The following is a 20,057-nucleotide window of genomic DNA, read 5'->3' as shown; positions in this document are numbered from 1 at the left end:
CTCTGTTCTGGATGGCAAGTAGCTTGCTGTGGGGCTCACAGGTAGGTCTCCAAGGAGTTTATCAGTTAACTGAAAAATACAGACCAACGTAGCACCAAAGCTCATTTGACAGAAGTGTCGTCATCAGTCAGGGATGGCTGGGAGGATACAACAGTTCAGTTTTATAGGGCTTGGGGCACAGAGGTAGGGAAGGTTGGCCCACTGTAAGGAAACTTAGGGGAGGACTTAAAGCAGTGTTAAGACATTTGAAGTTTTGGCATTCCAGAAAGGAGAGGGACTTGCAAAAGGCTCCCAAGCCTTAGAAACAGCAGGCAAACAAGGGGTCAGAGTGAAGAGAGGCCAATTTCTCAGGCCTTGTGAGCAGTGTGGAGTGGGTTTGACATCCTGGGTTAGGTGGGGGCACCCAGAAGACACTTACTGTAGGCTCAGGGGTTACTCCCTGGTGTAGAGACAAGAGATAAACTGAGACTTAAATAAGGAAGTGAGGCAAAGATAATTAAAGATATCTGGTTACAAGATGGACTGGATCGATAGCACAGCGGGTATGGTGTTTGCCTTGTACGCGGCCCACCCGGGTTCGATTCCCCCATCCTTTTCAGAGAGCCTGGCAAGCTACCAAGAGTATTCCGCCCGCACAGCAGAGCCTGGCAAGTTACACATAGCATATTCAATATGCCAAAAACAGTAACAACAAGTCTCACAATGGAGACATTATTGGTGCCCACTCGAGCAAGTTGATGAACAATGAAATGCCAGTGATTCAGTGCTACAGTGGTTAGAAGATTTGAGGGAGGAAAAGGTCATAAATAAGAAACCTGTAGGGAATATTTTGGAAAATGTTCCGTAGGACATGACAAGCCTTTTGAGTAGGGAGGAGGTTTGCAATGCAGCAAATATCTCTCCTTTATCCCTGCAAGGGCTGTGGAGGAGAGTGGCAGCTTTAGTGCCAACTCTCAGGATGACTAAGAGCTTTGTTTTTCAAGAGCTCGAGAAATTCATAGAGATTTTCTTTAGGACCCATGCAAGATTGGATTCTTCACAATGTAGAGGGCAAAACAAAACCTAGAGGTAAGGAAAGAGGTTCTTTGTGCCAGGCAACCATAACATCTTTTTATTTTTAAATTTTTATTAGTGAATCACCTTGAGGTACAGTTACAAACTTATGAACTTTCATGTTTGTATTTTGTTTACATCCCTCCACCAGTGCCCATTCTACTCCACTAAAGTTCCCAGTATCCCTCCCACCCTTCCACCCCATCCCCCCACCCCATCCCACCTCTATGGCAGGGCATTCCCTTTTGTTCTCTCTCTCCTTTTGGGTGTTGTGACAACCATAATATTTTAGCTAGCACTGGTGCCCATTGGCTGGCTCAACTTTTGAGCTATGCCACTACGTGGACGTGTTCCTGACCTCAGGGTTCTTGTCTGTACTTTATGGACATGATAATGTCTTCCCCAGTGACCTTCCAGAAGTCACAGAAAACTACAGTCAGACAGAACTCTTGCTGCTGAGATGGGGGAGCATTTGATGCAGAGAGGAACCAGTCAGAGAAAGGACATATTTTCTTCTGAGGACACCCCTGTCTTCTGACTTGTTTCTTGGAGCATTCCCCACATCATCTTTCTTTCCATTCCCCACCCGCCCCCCTTTATTTAAGAAGCTATAGAAATGGAATGAGCTTGAGGATTCTGTTCAAATTGATTACCGTGAGCTGCTCTGAACCAGAACTGATCAGACTCTGCTGTCAGAGCCTTCAGAACTTGGGTGGCCCCATGCAAAGCTGAAAAAATCAATGAAAGAATGGGAGGGGGAGTGGGGAGTGGTAAGACGCTCATCCCTGAAAACAAAAAGGGGGGTGGGGAGATATGGTTTTCAAACAACATTTTATATATGTTTTTCTAAATTTTAACGACAGCTCTGTCTTAAACCATTAGTACCATTTAAATATTTCTGAGCAGCGTTTTCCTTGGAGATTGAGTTGATTATAGCTTTAGGTCCTGACTCCTTTCTAAACATAAAGAACCAGTTCATCTAGAACTCCCAACCCTCTCTTCCCAGGAAAGCTGTGGCAGGCTAGAGCAGGAAAGAATTGGGATTCTATGGCTAGGGGACTTTTAGGCTAATGAAAGAAGAATAAAATATTTAAAACATATTGATTGAGCACTAGAGTGAGAGGTATAAAAATGTGGAAGAGGCATGTGGAAGAGAAATTTATTGAGAGCTTGCTGTGGGCCAGAATTTGGTTTTGATACCAATTTACAGTGTCAGAATTGAGGCAACTCTGGCATTTTTCCCCCTGAAAGGCAATAAGAATTCAGTGAGGGGTTTTACCTAATAGAATGACACAAATATAGCCTTGTAGAGCTCAACCAGGTTGCCAGGTAGAGCGTACCTTTGGGTCTGAGAAGGCCAGTGGCCAATGGCAAGAAATGAGTGTGCATTTGAGAAGAAAAATAGCAGGAATTCTTTGAACTAAGACTGGGTAGTGGAGAAGGATCAGATTTTGAAAATAATTCCCTCCTCCAAGTAAAGAGTTATTGGTCCTTAATAAAACGGTGCACATAGTTTTTCCTTTCTGTGTCCCCAGCATCCAACATTATAATATGATCAAACTCTTACCTCTGGAATGCTTAATTCTTTTGTTCACTGTATTACTTGTATCACTTGTCATCTGTTGCTCATTGATTTCCTTGAGCGGGCACCAGTAACGTTTCCATTTGTTCCGGTCCCATGCTAGTGTAGCCCAATGGCATCTGCTTACTCCAGGAATATGAAGAGCATCAAACCATTCATTCAGGGCCTTGACGAAGAAGTCCAACCATCTCCTAGGTGGGTTACCAGGCTTTCTTTTGATGTCCCGTGGAATCCAGTTGGTAACAGCTCTAGTCCAGCAGCCGTCTCCAAATCACATTACATTTCTGGCCCATCTGATTTTCAACGCCTTGGCAAACGAGGCAGCGTCCCTGATCCTTGATCATTGACAGAGGTTGGAACTTCGGATTTCTTCTCTCCCTTGAGTGAAATGTGATACTCCAAACAGCTCTTTTGATTACTCTTTGGGATACCCGAATAGCATTCTCATCCTGCTTTCACAGGGCCCAGATCTTTGAGGTGTATGTTAGTGCAGAAAGAATGGTGGAGTTGAAAAGATGTGCCCAGAGCCAGAGGTTCTTTGTCCTCTAAACAACTTCTTCGATGCTCTTGAAGGGATTCCATGCCTCTCTCCTCCTCCTGTGCAGTTCTGGCACCAAGTTGTTTGTCATGTTGAGTTCATTTTTTTTCTCTATTTTGATTTTTTTAAAAAAATTTTTATTAGTGAATCACCATGAGGTACAGTTACAAAACTTACAAGTTTTCATGTCATGTTGAGTTCTTGACCCAGATAAACATAACTGCTGCATTCGGAAATGTTTGTTCCATTGAGAGCAAATGGAACATCAGGAACTAGTCCATTTCTCATGAGAATTGTCCTGGTGAGATTCAGCTGCAATCCAACCTTTCCACACTCACGGTCGAAGTCGGCCAGCATTTGTGCCGCTTGGCTAATGTTTGGTGTTATTAGAATGATGTCATCAGCAAAGTGAAGGTGATGTAGTTGCCGACCATCTATCTTCACTCCCATCCCTTCCTATTCCAGTCTTCACATGATGTTCTTGAGTGTGGCACTGAAGAGTTTCGGTGAAGTGGTTAGCACCCTGCCAAAACCCTATCTTTACATCCATGATCACTTCCTTGTAAAATGGTGCGATCCTGGTGGTGAATCCATAATACAGTTCGAAGAGGATCCTGATGTACTGAGTTTGAATGCCCTGTTTGGCTAGGGCTTCGATGACCACTTCAGTCTCAACAAAATCCAAGGCCTTCTTTAAATTGATGAATGTTAGAGAGAGTGGCATCTTGAACTCTTGCGAAACCTCAATGAGCTTGGTGACTGTGTGGATATGGTCAATTATGCTGAATCCTTTCCAAAACCTGGCTTGCTCATATGGTTGTCCTTTGTCTAGTGTTCTGCCAATCCTATTCAGGATGACTCGAGTGAACAACTGATAGACGGTGGACAGTAGACAGATTGAGCAATAGTCACCGATGTTGTGGATGTCTCCCTTCTTGTACAACAGAACAGTCCTGCTGGTTTTCCATTGGGATGGAACCTTGCATTCAGACAGGCAGTGTGTGAAGAGCCAAGCCAGTGTATTGATGAGTACTGGCGGCAGATTCTTCTGTAGAGGTGTCTGTGGTGTCAGTGTTCTCATCAACACGAACTTGGCCATGAGCATTGATACATTTGAATGCCTAACAACCCGAGTTGGACACTTATGTTTGAATAGGTGTGGCTCATTGCCTGCAGTTTCTATCTTCATCCTCTATGCACAAATATCCAACTATAATGAAGAAGAAATTGAGAAGTTCTACATGGAGCTTGAGATGTTCTATGAAGTATACCACACCTTCTACAAAGTCATTGTTGGTGATTTTAATGCCAAGATAGGACCAAGAAGGTCACCTAAAGGACTCCACATCAGGACCCATGGCCTAGAATGGAACGAACAGGATGAAAGACTGTCTGAGTTCATTATGTGACCCAGATCATCCATGGTAACTTGCAGTTCCAGAAGGCCGAATCTAAACATTGGACATGGAAGTTTCCCAGTGGACAGTTCCACAATGAAATTGACCACATCATATTCAATTGATGGTTTTGCCTGACCAATGTTGCTGTTGTCCCAAAATTCCAAATGAGATCAGACCACCATCTCCTTTGTGTGAAATTCTACTTCACAGAACGGGGAGAAAAGGCTGCAAAGTTTAAGAAAAGAATTCCTAGAATGACCACCAACTGGAGCTCATTGGCACTATTGCGGCAATATGGGAAGATGCCATCGTTGACAACATTGATGAGGAATATGGTCAACTGGTTTAGCACCTCCATGACTGTGTGAGGAATGCTGAGAGAGAGAAAGACACAAAAAGATGCCTGTCTTTGGAATCTCTTGAGCTCATTTGCCAACATGGTTTGGTGTGATCCTCAGGGAATCATAAACTAACATCTGAGCTCGCAAAGCTGTGCAGAGAAGCGATAAAGGAAGACCTCAAAGAGAAGAACAGCAGTGTTGGCCCATGCGGCAGAAGCCGGGAAAAGTACTCCCAATGCCTGCCTGTCCATCGCCGACTGTAAGTCCAAGATGACCGCCCTCCGACGTCCTGATGGATCTATCACATCTTCCAAAAGGGCAACTAAAAGGTTATCCATGACTTCTACTCAGATCTCTTTTGATAGCCACATCCACCTGCCCACATACCAAATTCCACAGGATGGATATGTTGTTCCCAGCGTTCTCCCTTCCGAAGTCCAATAGGCCACTTCATCGGTAAAGAAGCGTATAGCACCTGGTCCAGATAAGGTCAGACCCGAACACCTGAAGAATGTGCTGCCAGTACTCGTCAATACACTGGCTCGGCTCTTCATACACTACCTGTCTGAATGCAAAGTTCTGTCCCAATGGAAAACCAGCAGGATCTTTCTGTTGTACAAGGGAGACATCCAGAACATTAGCAACTATTGCCCGATCTGTTCACTGTATAGTCAAAGAATTTGTGTTGCTTTGCTTTGGTTTTAGGCCCACACCCAACAGTGCTCAGGACTTACTCTTGGCTCTGCACTCAATAATCACTCTTGGTGGGCTCAGAGGACCATACATGATGCCAGGAATTGAACCTGGCCCATGTGGCCATGTGAAATGCAAGTGTCTACCTGCTGTACTATCTCTCTGGCCCCAGGAAATATTTTTTAATGGCTATCTTACCCAGAGATGTGAGCCAAAAGTTATCTATAAGAAAGTTGAGCATATTTCCACTTTAAGTTGCAAAATTATATCTAAACTGGGTAAAGTCTTATGTTAGACTGAATGTTTGTGATTGGGGCTGGAGCGATAGCACAGCAGGTAGGGCGTTTGCCTTGCACGTGGCCAACCCAGGTTTGAATCTCAGCATCCCATATGGTTCTCTGAGCACCACCAGGGGTAATTCCTAAGTGCAGAGCCAGGAGTAACCCCTGTGCATTGCCGGGTGTGACACCCCAAAAAAGAAAAAATATGTTTGTAATTAATAAAAATAATTTTTCAATATTTAAGAACACAGTAACTTCTTTTTTTTTTCAAAGCGTTGAAATTTTATTGGAGTCTAGTCCTCAGTCCTAGTCTCCAATGTTCCAGATGTGGGCCAAAACCTTATCATATTAATTGTCAAAAAACTTTCTCATATTAATGGACTCTAAAAGTTTCCATATCTTTAGAGTCTCTGTATATATCTTTTTTTAATTTAATTTTATTTTTTTATATTTTATTTATTTTTTAATTGGTGAGTCACAATAAGGTACAATTACAGATTCACACATTTTCGGGTTTGTTTTTCCCTCACGCAACGTTTGAGAGCCCATCCCTCCACCAGTGTCCATTCTCCACCACTTATGAACCCAGTATCCCTCCCACCCTCCTATCCCATCCCCCCCACCCTGCTCTGCCTCTGTGGCAGAGCATTCCAATTTATTCTCTCTCTCTCCTTTTGGGTGTTGTGGTTTGCAATAGGGGTACTGAGTGGCCATCATGTTCAGTCTCTAGTCTATTTCAGTGTGAATCTCCCTCCCCACTCAGGATTTCCAATCACATTTTACTTGGTGCTCCCTACTCTATCTGGGATGACTTTTCCCCAGCGTATGAGGCCAGCTTCCAAGCCATGGAGCCAACCTCCTGGTATTGTATACCACCATTCTTGGGTATTAGTCTCCTACTCTGCCATTTTATGAGGAACACAGAAACTTCTAACGTAATGTTAAATGATGTAAGCAGAGTGAAAACTACATATAACTGCTTCTAATCAGTTAAAACACATTGCTGAATAATAGAGAAGAAAATATGTCAACACTGGGGATGGAGTGATAGCTGTTAGGTCCTTTGCCTTGCATGTAGTCAACCTGGGTTTATCCCCAGCACCCCCTATGGTTCCCTGAGCATTGCCGGGAGTAATTCATGAGTGCAGAGCCAGGAATAACCCATGAGTATTACCACATGTGGCACAAAAAGAAAAAAAAAGTCAGCATTTTAATTCTAATTAAATTAATTCTAATTATTTTGAGTTTTAAGGCTAGGATTTTATTATATACTACATTTTCAATTTCATACTATAAAACTACTGAAGTTTTCAAATAAGAAAAACAAAAATAAGTATGGAAGGGGAAAAAATCACTTGAGGATTCAGAAAATTTATGTGTAAGTGTTTCCTGATGACTCAGGAGAATCGCTTGACTTCCCTGATCTATCATTTCCTCATATGTAAAATGGGCATAACATCTCCCTGCTAGTTGTAGGGTTATTGCAAATGTTCAACAAAATAAGGGTTGTGAAAATGTTTTGTTACTAGTGTGTTGCTTCAGGAATATATATTCTGGTCATTACTTTGACCATGGAGAACCATAAGTGGTAGTCTAGGTTATGGGTAGCTTGAAACCTGATCTGGAGGAGAGTAACAGCTTATTCTCACTCCACACCACTTTGCTGGGTCTGATCCTCAGCATATGGTTCCCTGAGCACCATCAGGAGTAATTCCTGAGTTCAGAGTCTGGAGTAACCTCTGAGCATTGCTGGGTGTGGCCTCAAAACAAAAATCAAGCAAACAAAAAAAGAAGACGATGAAATCTGCCAAAGATAACATCCTCAAATTGAAGAGAGATAGGATGAAAACAAAACTCCCAGAATGTTAGGGAAAGACAAAAAATTCTGGCAAAGGGCTCTCAAACCCGATAAACCTGTTAGGACTTCTAGTTCCCAGGCTGAATTTTCCTTTTTGCATTGCACCTCCAATCTAAAAGACCAGTTTTGGCTCCTTTTGGGCCTCAGATTTCTCTGTCAAATGAAGGCTTGTAAGGGTTGACTCCTACTTCTGCCTTCTCTGGTACCTCTCCCATGTTCTGTTAATTGGTGCTGCAGTGAAATCACTGTGATTCAAGAGAGAGGATGAAGGATATGGCTGGAATGCAAAGAGGTGAGAGGAACAGGCAATTCAAGAGATGCCATTGTATGACAGCCACAAATATACACTGATTTTGTATAAAGTGATGATCTTTGGGCTTCATGCTGGTAATTCATAAAAATAGTTTCCAAGTGCCTGCTTATTTTAGGGAAAACTATTAATACAGAAAAGTTCAAATGTTGATTGCTAAGAGGGCATCACAGGGAGATAGAGGAGGCTGATGAAGACAGATGAAAAGGGGATGACTCAGTGGCTAGATAAGTTGGGATAGAGCACAAAGCACTGGTATTAAGGTAAGTTTAGGGAGCAGTAAGTTAACTTGCTTTCTTCAGTCTGGACACTTCTATTTGAACTATCTGAAACAAATCACTTAACTCAGATGAACCTCTGTTTCTTTTGCTGTGATGATGAGGCTAATAATATTTCACAGGAGGCTGGGATGATTAAATGAGGGGAAAAGGGATGAATTTCCCGGAATATAGTAAGTGTTCAAAAATATTAATTTCCTTTTTTTCTCTCTCTCTTTGTTCCTCTGAGGCAGAGATAATGCCTAGGCCCTGGACCAATGATTGAAAACTGATGACCCATGAGCCAGACCTAGTCTGCAGATAATGTTTTGTTTGGATCACAGAATTCTGGCTTACTATATGTTTGAAAAGCATTCGAATTAGACACTAGGAAATTAGGAGACTTCATGTAAATATCTGTATTTCTGGAGACCCCTAAAAACTCAGATCTGGCCCAGGGGACCCATATTACCACTTGGCACCTACCACTGGGCACTGAGTCAAAGCTGCTTTGAGTGCGGGCCACATTCCCCATTTCTCCACAGTCCCCACAACTCCCTACTGAGCCCCAGCCCTGGGGCCACTGTCAGCTGCAATCGATCACTGTGTTTGCACTGGTTTTTGTTTGTTTGTTTGTTATTTTATCGTTAAATTGAGTTAAGAGTTGAGCGAAATTTCTTTTTATAGGAAGAGCAGAAAAATAAAAGATTGGCCAAAAACATCATACATTTCAAAAACAAAAACAAAACAAAAACAAAATCAGAGCTCTGATTTCTTCGGGGAAGGAAAGCAAAGCTGATATATTTCGTATGCAGATGGAATGGGACTGTATTGAAAGAATACACTTGGCTGGCTCTGTTTGTTTATGTTACCTGCTTGGCTTGTGTAGACATTTGAGTTTATTTACCTTCACTGAGGCCACTTGCTCTTATCACTATGCATGTGTGGAAATTTTAATCTGTCTTTATAATTTCTTCCTGCTGCAATGGGAAAATTCAGCTAGAGCTGAAGGAGGCCACTGCGGTACTGATGGTGGCTGACATAAAGTGAGCTGCTACTGGGCAAAGCTTCTTGGCTCTGAACATGTGTCAATTTACTGCAACAGTATGATCTTCTAGGTCTTGGAAAATATTCGTCCAGAGCTCCCTGGTAATCAGCCACCCTCAGGACCAAAGGTAATCCTAAGCATAAGTGAAGGGAAAATGGTTTAGAAAGATGCTATTTGATGAAAATGTCAAGTGAGCCATGCAGGTCATTTGAATTTTTCTAGTAACTGCAGTGTAAATAGTGGAAAGAAACAAGTGACTTTCATTAAATTAATTTTACCCCGCAAGTCCAAAGCACTTAATTTTGACATTTTAACATGTAATCAAAGAAAAACAGCTAAAAAAGGTTATTTGTACAGTTACTTCTTCTGCATGCCATCTTTGAGAGCTGGTATAATTTGGCATTCAATGCACATCTAACTCGGGACTGGCCACATTCATGAGTGCCTAAGACTTCAGTGGTAAGTGACCACTGTACAGAGTAGTACAGATAGGGAAGATAGTTGGGAGAATCTACAAACATTGGCAAGTGTTCCCAGGGTTTTGGTTTTGCAGGTAATGAGCCCTCGTCCAGCAGACCTTGGTCTTTCTCTCTACTTTCCCCCCATCTTCAGCCAGCAGGTGTTTTGAGGTCATCCTACCTCAATGCTTTCTTCTCCTTATCAACTTTTCTGGATGCATAATGATGTGGGACATCCATGGCAGGAGTTGATTGTGTCTTTCTTATAGAGTTTGAGTTCCTCCACTGTGGCAAATTCACAGTTTGGAGATCTCTGTTCTGAGACAGGATTTTGTTTGTTTGTTTGTTTTTACTACACTTGGCTGTACTCAGGGATTACTACTGGCTCTACATTCAGGGGATCACTATTGACAATGCTCAGGGGATCATATGTGGTGCCTGGGATTAAAGTGGGTTGGCACTGTGCATAGGAAGCGCCTCAGTCCCTGTCCTCTATCTCCAGCCCTGAGAGAGGGTTTTGAATTTGGCTGCTTCTGATAAACCTCTAAGATTAAAGATCTCATTGAATCTTAGATGATATCAACTCACAGATTCATTCACAAATGTGCCAGGTATATTGCTAGGCCCCGGGAATTCCAAAGATCACAAAAACACATCTGTTGCTCAATAATTGCTCCATCATTATTACTCAGTATGAAAAACAAACACAAGCTGTTCAGCATGACAGGTAGAGTGATAGAGGTAGAATGAGAAAGAGGAAAATTCAGAGCACATGAATGAAGGAGTAGCTCAATTTTAAGGGGAGATTGAGGAGGGTTTCAAAATGGAGGTAATGAGAAATGAATAGAAAGTCAGAAGGCAACAGGAATACTAAGGGCATGAATTTACTTCTGTATGGTCAGCATCGGCAGAACTCTGAAAGGAAGTCCAATTTGGGCTGATGGCCAAAGCAGATGGACCCTCTTCATCTTTTCCACTGCAGTTTTATAGATGAGATTATAGATCCTATTTACTTGATTTTTATCTTATTTTGACTTTACCACAATATTGCTAGGTGTAAAATGACTAATTCCATGACCAAATTCAGAATTTTCTTTGACCATCTCACAGAAATATAAACTCCATTAGTTTTTTCACAAAGATACCTTGGACTCCATTGAGAAAGTCATTTCTGTAGTAGTACCTTAAACAGATTTTTGAATAACCCTCTAAATTAAGTACCATTAAACCGTAACCAAAATGTACATGTGGATTTGAGATGTGTCAACATATGCTTTGCATCTTTCACTTGTGAAATTTATGTATCTAGCATGGCCTTTGGACAGACTCCATGTGTTTCACATATGGTTGGTACATTTCTTATTAGGAATGGTATAAAGAGGGTCAGGAGAATCAGACTACTGTATTGATAAACATAGGCGTTAAGACTCAACGATAAAAAATGGCTTCCGAGACACTCTCTTTCATGGGAAGGACATTTATCTTGAGAACATAGAATTTTATGGCTGGAAAAATATCCTGGGAGAGAATTGGGCATAAACCATTTATTCTACACATAGGTAACTGAGACCTTAAAGTTAAGTAACTCACATAAGGTCCTTAGAAAAGAGACAAGGATGAGAATTTGAGCTGATCATTTTCAGTCCAACGAATTTTTCTTTTTTGTTCATGATTTCCATTAGGAAGTAATTATTGTTTTCTAGATTAAAACTCTTTTTTTTTTTGCTTTTCGGGTCACACCCAGCAATGCACAGGGGTTATTCCTGGCTAGGAATAATTCCTGTACTCAGGAATTACTCCTGGCGGTGCTGGGGGACCATATGAGATGCTGGGAATCTAACCCGGGCCGGCCGTGTGCAAGGCAAACGCCCTACCCGCTGTGCTATCACTCCAGCCCTCTAGATTAAAACTCTTTCTGAAGAAAAGTACTAGGGGCATTTTTGGATTTTAACTAAAGATATAGGAAAGGATAAAAATTTGTGGGAGCAGAATCATATTTGTGTCTAAGATTGTAGTCTCATATCATAGCAAAATGTTTGCAGAAAATAATTTCTTAATTAGTATCTTAGCAATAAATTAAATACCTCAACATAAAGATGATGTGGTCAAGTGTGAATTGTGAAAATGTCCATAAAAATTAAAAGACCTATAAAAATAAAATTAAAATGTAATTGGTGTGTGTGGGGGAATGGGGAGGATGCACTTTGCCAATGCAATGATAAATTCAATTTCCCATAGCTTGTATCTCTTACTCAGAGTTGGTATTCACAGTATTCAATGACCATGATTACATAGACCCCAGATATCAGAGTGGAGCCTGCTATGAAAAATTGGAACTGGAATCAACCAGTTAAATGTTAATTCTATCTTTTCCATTTTTCTATTCTTTGAGACGTTCAGAATGTTTTCTTCCCTCTTTCACAATATCTCCCCTTTTCATGTGTCCTGAGAGAATCAAATTCCAATAAAACCACAGAGAAGGACAGAAATAAGAATGATAAATATTTATATTATGACATGGAAAATTTAGTCTAAGTACAGCTTTACTGATAGGAAGAACCCTAACAGCCTTGTATATTTGAATTTAATCTGGGAGAACTTTACTCATGAGTTTCCCTGAGATAGGAAATTAAAGAAAGACATGTATGTAGTAAAGTTGTCATAGATGAGTATCTCTTAGTCCCTGGAGTTCTGGTTCCCTAACTCTGTCATCTATCTATATACTTGTAAAGGAATTTTACTAAATACAATGCAGCCAGCAAGTGGGGTGCATAAAAGTTTGCACACTATAGCTGCTGCAGCAAACCATGTTTGGATGAATTACTTCTCATTTTAAGATTGGAAAGGACAATTCAATATGGAATATATTAAAGAAGAGTTCATAACAAGTCACTGGTAATAAAATATTAGGAAATTTCTTGAAATTCTTTGAAGAATTTATGATGTTTTCCATGAATAAGTAAAAATGCACTATAAAGAAGAAATAGCCTAAAATGAGAATTACAAAGAAACTAAATATAAAATTGAAAAGTTTAAATGTTCACTGATGCTATAAAATAGAAAGATTATGATTCAGAAGACTGAAATAACAATATTAAAGAAGAACTAGGGAGTTCTTTCCCTCTGACATTAGGAACAGAAGTAAACATGGTGACGAATGGAGAGACAATATCAAATAGAATCAAGACCAACTCTGGCGGAATGTTCCATGGTTGCAAATCCTGACATTTTTCTTGCTAGCTGTATGAAATTGGGTTAGTTATATAATCTTGCTGCTCTTAAAAGCTTTTTGCTAGAAGAGGGATGATAGTACTGTCTTCCTTGAAGAGGTTCATGATATTTAAATCAAATCAATTATCATGATATAGAGTTTAAAGCGGGGTATGACTTACAGAAAATAACATACTTGTTTAATTAGCAAAACCATGAGCAAAAAGATTACAGACATGGAGAACAGAAGATGAGGACCAAATGTAAGACTCTGACCATCAGTAAATCATGACCTGATAAAATTAAATAACTAGAACAGCAGTGATTAACCAAAAACTACATTACTTTTAAAAGTTCTTGTTTTGGGTGGAAGGGACACTAGGTTCATTGGTGGTGGAGAAAGGACACTGGTGGAGGGATGGGTTCTCAAACATTGTATGAGGGAAACACAAGCATGAAAATGTGTAAATCTGTAACTGTACCCTCACAGTGACTCACTAATTTAAAAAATACATTAATTTAAAAAATTCTTGTTTCCAGCAGCCCATCTGACCACCACCCACTTCTAGTCTTAGCACTCAAGTCTCAGCAGTTTTCGCATCCCCCCTCTGAAAGTATTACTGATATTAATACTCTTTTCCTGTGCTCTTGTACTACCTTTTACTGTGTATCTCACAACTTGAAATTAAATCACAAAATTATTTATTGCTTTTCACTTGCACTTGAAGTTGAGTTCCATGAGTGATAGAGTTCAGTAGCTCTTGTTTGTTGGTGTGACAGAGAAGATACAAAATGTTATTGGCTAAATAAATGAAACTTTCTTGGCAAAAGACCTAATTATGTATATATTATAGTTTTTTCCATCAAGCAACATTAATTTAGAACACCATTATTAAATATGTATTGGAAAGCTTTTAGAAAAAAAGAAATGAAGACATAGCATCACTTCACTTGTATCACGTGTAGTCCCATTGATCTCCGATTTGCTCAAGCGGGTGCCAGTCTCCATTTGTCCCTGTCACGAGCTTTTGCAGCCCAATGATTTCTGCTTGCTCCAGGAACAGGAAGAGCCTCAAATCGTTCATTCAGGGATTTGATGAAGAAATCTGACCATCTAGTTGGTGGGCGGCCACGAGATCTTTTGACGTCCCGTGGAATCCAGCAGGTAACAGCTCTAGTCCAGCAGTCGTCTCTGAATCGCATTACATGACCGGCCCATCTGATTTTTGATGCCTTGGCTTTCAAAAATATGCATTAGGGACTTTTGACAGAGGTCAGGAGGTCAGAACTCCGGATTCCTTCTCTCACTTGAGTGAGACATGATATTCCCAGCATAGCTCTTTCGATTCCTCTTTGGGATACTCTAATAGCATTCACATCCTGTTTTCGTAGGGCCCAGGTCTCTGAGGCATATGTTAGTGCAGGAAGAATGATGGAATTGAAAAGATGTGCCCAGAGTTGGAGGTTCTTCGTTCTTTTAACCACTTCTTCAATGCTCTTGAATGCATTCCACGCTGCTCTCTTCCTCCTGTGCAGTTCTGGCACCAAGTCATTCCTCATGTTGATTTCTCGACCCAGGTACACATAGCTGCTGTATTCAGAGATGTTCATTCCATTGAGAGCAAATGGAGCTTCAGGGATCATTTAGTTTTTCATAAACATCGTCTTGTTGAGATTCAGCTGCAATCCGACCTTTCCACACTCATGGTCAAAGTTGGCCAGCATTTGTGCCACTTGGTTAATGTTTGGTGTTATGAGAACGATCTCATCAGTGAAGCGGAGGTGGTGTAATTGCCGACTGTCTATCTTCACTCCCATTCCTTCCCATTCCAGCTGTCGCATGATGTTCTCAAGGGCGGCACTGAAGAGTTTCGGTGAAGTGGTTATCACCCTGCCTCACCCCTCTCTTTACATCAATGATCACTTCCTTGTAGAATGGTGAGATCCTGGTGGTGAATCCACAATACAGCTCATGGAGGATTTTGATATACTGAGTTTGAATGCCCTGTTTGGCCAAGGTTTCGATGACCGTCTCAGTCTCAACAGAATCAAAGGCCTTTAAGTCGATGAATGTTAGACAGAGTGGCATCTTGAACTCTCTCGAAACTTCAGTGAGTTTGGTCACTGTGTGGATATGGTCTATCGTGCTGAATCCCCTTCGGGACCTGGCTTGCTCGCATGGTTGTCCTTTGTCTAGTTTGTTTTGTCTATTCTATTCAGGATGACATGAGTAAACAACTTGTAAAGGACAGACAGCAAGCAGATTGGGTGATAGTTGCCAACGTCGTGGATGTCTCCCTTCTTGTACAATAGAACAGTTCTACCGGTTTTCCACTGAGACGGAACCTTGCATTCAGACAGGCAGCATGTGAAGAGTTGAGCCAGTGTATTGATGAGTACTGGTGGCAGATTCTTCATGTGTTCGGGTCTGTCCTTGTCCAGACCAGGTGCTGTACGTGTCTTTACCAACGAAATGTCGTGTTGGATTTCAGAAGGGAGAACGTTGGGAATGACATATCCATCCTGCAGAATTTGGTATGTGGGCAGGTGGACATGGCTGTCAAAGAGATCCGAGTAGAAGTCATGAATAATCCTCTCCATTGCCTTTCTGGAAGATGTGATAGATCCATTGGGACGTCAGAAGGCAGTCATCTTGGTCTTGTAGTTGGCAAAGGACAAGCGAGCATTGCGAATACTTTTCCCGGCTTCTGCTGCACTGGCCAACACTGCTGCTCTTCTCTCTTTGAGGTCTTCCTTGATCGCTTCTCTGCATGGCTTTGTGAGCTTGGATGTTAGCTTGTGGTTGCCTGAGGCTCGCACCAAACCATGTTGGCGAATGAGCTCGAGAGTTTGGAGACTTATTGTTACTGTTTTTGACATATCGAATACGCATGGGTAGCTTGCCAGGCTCTACCGCGCCGGATCGATTTTCTCAGTAGCTTGCTGGGCTCTCCAAGAGGGGCAGAGAAATCGAACTCTGGTCGGTTGCATGAAAGGCGAACGCCCAACTGCTGTGCCATCACTCCAGCCCATAAAATACTTAATACCCATTATTCCTGCACCATATTTGATAGGGTTCAAATTTTGTGTCAGCCATGGTAACACCTCTAAGGGTGATTAGAAGCTGCCCTAAAAGCCTCCATCCCTCTTGGAGAGCTCGGCAAGCTACCGAGAGTATTTTGTCCGCACGGCAGAGCCTGGCAAGCTACCCGTGGCATATTCGATATGCCAACAACAGTAACAACAATTGGCCTCATTCACCTGTCACCGAAAGAGCCCCCAATACGGCAGCATTAAGAAAGATTAGCAAGGAGAGGCTGAAAAAATCTCGGGGATGAACTAGACTGCTAAAACAAAGAAAGACTAAAATGATTGTCTGTACTTTCAATGCACGGACACTGGCATCAGAAGCATCAATTGAGGACCTGATGGTGCAAGTGCAGAAGATCAATACTACATCATTGGTCTGACCAAAACGAGGAGACATCAATCACATCACGCCATTTTGACACTGGATAAGAGTTGTTCCTCGGAACATGTGACAACAGAGGCAATGGTGGCGTTGGTGTCCTTGTCAACACGAACTTGGCCATGAGCATCGATTCATTCGAATGCCTAACAACCCAAATTGGACGATTATGCTTGAATAGATGTGGCTCACTGCCTGAAGTTTCTATCTTTGTCGTCTATGCACCGACGTCCAACCACATTGAAGAAGAAATTGAGAGGTTCTACATGAAGACATAAACATACATGGGAAAAATCATTTCCTGCTTACAAGTGAAACTTCCCCCCCGGAGGTTATTCTAAACCTCTACTATCATTTTCAGCAGACTGTCATGTTCACAAAACTTTAAGAGAGAAATATTATAGTATTCAAATTTTATTTTCATGTGCTAGAGGAATTAGGTAACATAACCCTTACTTGCTCTTTTTAGTAGGGAGGAATACAAAGATCTTAATAATGGGGAAGGGCGTTATATTATAAAAGGATGGTGGTGAATAATTATACTTTATTTCCATGATTTTAAAGGCCACCAATTAGATAAATATAATTTATAGAATTATATAAATAGAATTAGAATTATATAAAATAGAATTAGATAAATTCTAAATATAAATCTTAAGCCTTTTGAGTAGAATGGTATTGGTTGCCTATAAATGCCTACATCTTCATTCCTGTAAATATGTTTCATTAATTGGTAAAGAGAATTTTAAAGATTTCTGAGATGGGCAAATTAGCCTGAATTATCTAGATTTCAGCCCACTAGTAAGTTTACCCTCATAAGGAAAAAGCAAAAGAATCAAAACTAGAGAGAGTAATCAGAGATAAGGTATACAAGCCACAAATTGGAGCGCTATGAGCATTGGATTATAAAGCGAGAACTATAGCCAATGTGTAGAAGCAGGTACAGGGTGAGAAAAGCTGATTCTACTACCAGAGCCTCTAGTTCTGTTGTGTTGACTTTAACACAGTGAAATATATTTTGCATTTCTGACATCCAGACTATAAATCTTGTATGCTTCTATTTCTTTTAAATTGAGGTAAAACTTAAGAAACAAATAGCGAACCATTTTAGGGGGTACAATTTGGTGGCATTTAGTGTCTTCAATATGTGACCATTATTGTTTTCTCTAGCTTCAAAACTTTCCCTTTTATCCAGAAGAAATCTCTCACCCATTAAGTAATTACTCTTGATGCCACCCGCCATCCATCCCCAGGTATCTACTATCAGTCTCATGTCTCTATGGAGTTTACTACACAAAAGAAATCATACAACAGGTGAATATTTTACATCTTAGTATGTTTTCAAAGGTTTCATTTAAGTTGTAGAATGTATCAATAATCCATTTCTTTTAAATAGCTGAATAATATTTCACTGCGTTTGTGTAACACATTTTGTTTATCCATTTACCCATGTAAAGACATTATAATTGTTTTCACCTGTTGGCTATTTACAAATAATGCTTCTATAAATGTTAACACTACTGTGTGAACATGTATTTTAATTTCTCTTGGATCTTATGATGTTATAGATGCTTAATCATATGACAACTATGTGTTTAAGTTTTTGAGTAACTTCCAAATTATATCCAACAGTATTCCACCATATTTACACTTGAATAGCAGTGTAGAAGATTTATAATTTTTTACATGCTCATCAATATTTGTTGTTTTTATTTACATTTGATTGAGGGGGAATTGGGTCACACCTTGTAGTTCTCAAGACTTATTCCTGGCTCTGTGTTCAGATTACTCTAGGCAGTGAGATTTTTGTTTGTTGTTTGTTTGTTTGGGGGCCACACCCAGCAATGTTCAGGGGTTACTTCTGGCTCTGTGCTTAGAAATTACTCCTGGCAGAGCTTGGAGGACCATATGGGTTGGCTGAATGCAGGGCAAGTGCTCTATCTGCTAGGGGACATATGAGATACTAGTGATTAATCTATGGTCTGCCACATGTTAGGGCAAGCATGTGTGGCAAGCACCTCAACCCATGTACTATCTCTTGGACACTATTTTTTTTTAATGGTTATAAAATGGCTTTTTATTTTATTATCATCAACTTGTACAAAAAGAGTTTTTTCTGGTGGTAGTGACTATTAAAACTTTTTTTTTTTAACCTTTTATTTTTTTATTTTTTTTTTTACAGTTACAGATTTATACATTTTTGTGCTCATGTTTCTCCCTTACAAAGTTTGATAACCCATCCCTTCACCAGTGCCCATTCTCCACCACCAGTAAACCCAACATCCCACCCCCCCTTCCCAGTCCCGTCTCCCCCCACCCCACCCTGCCACTATGGCAGGGAATTCCCTTTTGTTCTCTCTCTCTGGTTAGGTGTTGTGGTTTGCAATAAAGGTGTTGGGTGGCCATTGCGTTCAGTCTCTAGTCTATATTTGGCCCACATCATCTTTCCCCCACATGACCAACAACCACATTTTACTTGCTGTTCCCTTCTCTGAGTTGCCCAGAATGAGAGAACAGCCTCCAAGCCATGGTGACAACCTCCTGGTACTTATTTCTACTATTCTTGGGTGTTCGTCTTATAGTCTATTATTCTATATTCCACAGATGAGTGCAATCTTTCTATGTCTGTCTCTCTCTTTCTGACTCATTTCACTTAGCATGATACTTTCCATGTAGATCCACTTATATGCAAACGTCATGACCTCATTTTTTCTAACAGCTGCATAGTATTCCATTGTATATATGTACCAGAGTTTCTTCAACCAGTCATCTGTTCTAGGGCACTCGGGTTTTTTCCAGATTCTGCCTATTGTAAACAGTGCTGCGGTGAACATATAAGTGCATATGTCACTTCGACTATACTTTTTTGCTCCTCTGGGATATATTCCCAGCAGTGGTATTGCTGGGTCAAATGGGAGCTCAACCTCAAGTTTTTTGAGAGTCGTCCATACTGTTTTCCAAAAGGGCTGAACTAGCCGGCATTCCCACCAGCAGTGTAGAAGGGTCCCTTTCTCCCCACATCCTCTCCAACAGCGGTTGCTTTTGTTCTTTTGGATGTGTGCTAGCCTCTGTGGTGTGAGGTGGTATCTCATGGTTGTTTTGATCTGCATCTCTCTGACGATTAGTGATGTAGAGCACTTTTCATGTGGACACTATTTTTTTTACATTTAAAAAACTATAGTTATTCTAGTGTGTGAGAAACAGATCTCTCCATGGGCTTGATTTACACTTGTGTGCTGGTCAGTAACATTGAACATCTTGCATGTGGGCCCTTCCTTCCTTCCTTTCCTCGCTACTTTCTTCCTTCTTAACTTCCTTCATTTCATGTTTTAGGCATTCAATGTTCTGGAAGAGAGAACATAATGAAATTTCAGTTCTACTCTATTGCTCTACATATACATAACTCATGTCAATATCACCTGGTTTGACTTAAGGGATTAACCCAACTTTACTTTTCCAATACTGTTTTGACTGTTTAGAGACCCTTGCAATTATACATACATTCAAGGATTGAATTTTCAATCTTCTGAAAAAAAATCATTAGAATTTTGATAGCGGT

The sequence above is a fragment of the Sorex araneus genome, chromosome X (genome assembly GCF_027595985.1).
Source record: "Sorex araneus isolate mSorAra2 chromosome X, mSorAra2.pri, whole genome shotgun sequence".
Lineage (NCBI taxonomy): Eukaryota > Metazoa > Chordata > Mammalia > Eulipotyphla > Soricidae > Sorex > Sorex araneus.
This window is presented reverse-complemented; position numbering follows the sequence as displayed.